Source organism: Chlorocebus sabaeus, chromosome 9, assembly GCF_047675955.1.
Source record: "Chlorocebus sabaeus isolate Y175 chromosome 9, mChlSab1.0.hap1, whole genome shotgun sequence".
NCBI lineage: Eukaryota > Metazoa > Chordata > Mammalia > Primates > Cercopithecidae > Chlorocebus > Chlorocebus sabaeus.
The window spans coordinates 25807421-25811768 of record NC_132912.1 but is presented as its reverse complement, the minus strand read 5'-3'; the positions used below and the strand labels follow the sequence as shown (position 1 = coordinate 25811768).

Below are 4348 nucleotides of genomic sequence, written 5' to 3'. Positions count from 1 at the left end.
CCTAGGGACATGACCAGGTTTGTGCATCTCTCAGCAGTGAGCACAGCTCAGACTCAAGCTGAGAGCCCTCAATGCATGACAAAAGTTGGTTCTTGACTGGGCACAGTGGCTCATACCTGTAATCTCGCACTTTGGGAGACCGAGGTGGGTAGATCACTTGAGATCAGGAGTTTGAGACCAGCCTGGCCAACATGGAGCAACCCCTTCTCTACTGAAAGTACAAAAATTAGCCAGGCATGGTGGTGCACATCTGTAGTCCCAGCTTCTCAGGAGGCTGAGGCATGAGAATCACTTGAACTCAGAAGGTAGAGGTTGCAGCGAGCCGAAGTCTCGCCACTGCACTCCAGCCCGGGCAACAGAGCGAGACTCCATCTAAAAAGAAAAAAAAAAAAGTTGGTTCTCTAAAAAGATAGTACCTGTTAAGGGTTCTCATGATTCATTGAAAAGAAAACAGAACAGAGGGTTCAGGGATCTGGGCTCCCACCTGACTCTAATACACAAGGGCTGAGTGGCTGGGAAAGTTATTTCCTTTTTCCAAGCTTCATTTTCTCAACTCATAATCTATAGCATTGGATTAGCCCTTTATTATTTCCTTCTTATAATAAGTGCTATATGATGTAAGTATCTTTTTATTGTTGTATCTCATTCTCCAGAGACAAAGCAGCTCTAGAAACCTTCCACACCTGAAGTTGTGAGATCATCCAGGGACCTAATTTTCCTATCACTTTGAGTTAATAACTTTTGCAATAGTTTTGTCTGTTGTTGTCCCAGAATCCATCATTGTGGGGTGTCAGTGCCTGGGGTTAAGGTGATTTGATTAGATACTGGGGTAGTAAATGGAAATAGAAAGCACCAATACAGATTTGAAGTATGATGGGACAACCTGGGCAACACAGCGAGACTTCGGGTCTCTACAAAAAATGTTTAAAAAATTAGCCTGGTCTGGTGGCGTGCACCTGTAGTGCCAGTTACTCAGGAGGCGGAGGTGGGAGGATCACTGGAGCCTAGGAACTTGAGGCTGCAGTGATCACCAGCCTGGGTGACAGAGCAAAATCTCTATCTCTGAAAAATAGAAATACAATTTAAACTGAAATGTGATGGGAAACTTTGTGTAGTGACAGACTGGCTTGGAGCTTTGTTTATGGCTCCAGGGGTAGCTCAAACAGGCCACAGCCTACTGTAGCGATCAGAGAGGCATCATACAGGCCTTCTTCACCCACAACATCCTCACTCTGCCCTGCAGTGGTTCAAGGAGAGATTGGGCTTTGAAAACTGATTTCGGTCATTAAGAATACCCTGAAGAAGGTCAGGCACAGTGGCTCATGCCTGTAATCCCAGCACTTTGGGAGGCCAAGGTGGGTGGATCACCTGAGGTCAGGAGTTCGAGAGCAGCCTGGCCAACATGGTGAAACCCTGTCTCTACTAAAAATACAAAAATTAGCCGGGTGTGATGGTAGGCCCCTGTCATCCCAGCTACTTGGGAGGCTGAGGTAGGAGAATCGTTTGAACCCGGGAGGCTGAGGTTGCAGTGAGCCAAGATTGTGCCACTGCACTCCAGCCTGGGCAACAGAGACTCTATCTAATATATATATGTGTGTGTGTGTGTGTATGTATACACACATACACACACACACACACACACACACACACACACACACACACACATATATATACCCTGAAGAGGAACAGAGGTAGACAGGCAAAACCTTTACAATCTCATTTTTAAGTAGGGTCCAGTCTCAATGCAATAAAGGTCACAACCTGGCATAAAATGAGCAGCCCTAATGAAGAGGCTGGGGGCTCCGAAAGGGGAAATAAGATAACACCCAAACTCAGCTTCACCCCCATTGCATAACTGCCCCAGAATTAGAAAGACTTCCAGATGCCCCTTGATGCACAGGAAGAGTTGGTCCCAATTACTTCCTCCCATCTGCATGAAAATTTACAAATATCAGGTTCACTTGGCAATCTGAATAGTCGATTCTCGCCTCCCCTCACGCTGAGGCAACAGCTGAAGGCCCTCCTTGCTCTCTTGTGTGCCAGAGTTTGAGAGAAACGCCGTATGACCTCTGCCTCCTTATTATTCCTGCCCACTCGGCTGTTCTGAGTTAATCAGGAACCAGAACCTTCCAGGGGCCATTGTTCGGATAATGTTAGCTCATCTTCCTGTTTCAGTTTCAATTTTCATCGCCTTAATAAAAAGAGTGTTTTCTTTCTCTTCATCCTTCCCTGCCATGCCCTGAATGGCCACTTCCATCAAATTATGTGAAGGATGAAAGAAATGGGGAAATACAGCTATATGAAAGGGGGGAAAAAACGCTGCAAACTAAAAAGTCAATGCTTTGTAGCTGCACATAATTTTCTTCTCTCCGCAGCTATCCACATGTAAGTAGGAGAGGGCAACATGAAAGCTTTGTAATTTCTCTAAAAGGTTATTCCATAATGTGTCAAAGCTGGGGAGCAAAAAGAAAGTGTGTACTCAAAGCCACATACCTTTCCCTGCAATTTTCCCCTCTATTACTCAGATTGCTAAGACGGCTTTTTCCTCCTAAAACCACATATTGAAATTGGAAAACCCTGCTAAGAACCAATTCAAATTTCTGGCATCATTGTATTTCCTGAAGATGAGCTCTCATGCTGATGATGGAGAAATGAAAAAAATAAACAGAACAAAAAGCTCAAGCCTTTGTTTTCCTGAGAGGACAGATTTTGCTGCTTTGAACCAGGGGTTTCTTGGGAGCAACTTTCTTGAGGCGAATGTGAGTCAGGTGCAGGAGGTGAGGCAAAAGCCATTAATTCAATTACAGGAAATTAGGATGAATACTTAGATTTCTCTATCTCCATAACATTTTTCATTTGGATTAAAATCAGGCTAAGAAATAAATCTTCTGATAGGAATTTTGCCCAGTAAATAATGTTGAATTGAGTCTACTTCCGTACTAATGGTTCCACTCATCAGTCATTAGTTCTACTCTCCTTACTAAGAGTTAAAAGATTTCTGTTTAAGGAAAGCTTCTCTCTCGCTCAAAGAACAAAATCTAAGATAAAGTAGACTATCATTATGCAACGGGGATATCATGGAGGACCTTCCAAAGTCACAGAGCTAAAACTTTGCTTCTGTAGGGAGTAGTGCAATTTAGTTTTTCTTCAATTTGTACATCAGCAGTAAAACAGCAAAAGCAGAATTACAGTGACTGTGTTCGCAGCAACGTGGATGGGATTGGGGACTATTATTCTCAGTGAAGTAACTCAGGAATGGAAAACCAAATATCGTGTGTTTTCTTTCATAAGCAGGAGCTAAGCTATGAGAATGCAGTGGCATAAGAATGACACAGTGGACCGTGGGGACGCGGGGACAAAGCGTGGGAAGGGGATAAGGAATAAAAGACCACAAATTGGGTTCAATGTATACTGCTTGAGAGATGGTGCACCAAAATCTCACAAATCATCACTAAAGAACTGACTCATATAACCAAACACCACCTGTTCCCTAAAAACCTGTGGAAGTAAAAAATTTAATAAATAAATAAATAATTTCCCATTCAAAATAAAAGCAATTACAGTGGCTGTGGGCTAGGATTCATCCTTAATTTTTCCCTACCAGGCCTAGACAATAGGTCGGTACTAGGCTAGAAAGCAGAAGTCTGGAATGCTAAAATAATTACAGGGCAGGCCGTGGGCTTTATCCAGGGAATCGAGCAGGACTTGAGTATTGGAAGTCCAGACAGGCATTTCATTCATTCATGTAACAATGATGCAGTGCTCGCCTTGGCAGCACATATACTAAAATGGGAACAATACGGAGAAGATTAGCATGACCCCTAAAAAGTAAAAAATAAACCAATAATGATGCACTAATTGGGTGCATGTACCAGGTGCTTTTCCAGACAGTTGGGCTATATTGGTGGAACAGACAAAGATCCTTGTCTTTGTGGAATATTCATTCTGAAGCAATTATTCATAAACATGATAATGGGGTAAATTCTACAGTGTGTTCAAAGCTAAGAAATGCTATAGGGAAAAAAAAAATTGAAATAGAAAGATAGGGATCAAGAATGCCACGGAGGCAAGTGGAATGTGGGTCTCAAGTTTTCAATAGGCAAGCAGGTTTTATTTCAATGGTGCCACTTGAAGAAAAGACTGGAAGGGCATGAGGGCCTTAGTCAGTTAGGTGTCTAAGGCAGCGCATTCCAGGAGGAGGGGATGGTTGTAATACAAAGGTCAGAGGCAGGAGCGCATCTGGCAGGCTGGCGAGAGGAGGGAAGTGGGTTGGTTGTAGCAGAGGCAAGCAAGGTAGAGAAGAGAGGAGCTGATGTCAGAGCTGTAAAGGGAGGAGGCTGTAGTTACT

General features: G+C 43.4%; 1 non-coding gene across 1 annotated transcript; it reads left to right on the top strand.

Annotated features, from left to right (window-relative positions):
• The first annotated feature begins 3759 nt into the window (after nucleotides 1-3759).
• Nucleotides 3760-3861, top strand: LOC119618848 (U6 spliceosomal RNA). Its single transcript, XR_005235212.1, has one exon. It is a non-coding gene; the product is annotated as a U6 spliceosomal RNA (small nuclear RNA).
• The last annotated feature ends 487 nt before the right edge of the window (nucleotides 3862-4348 follow it).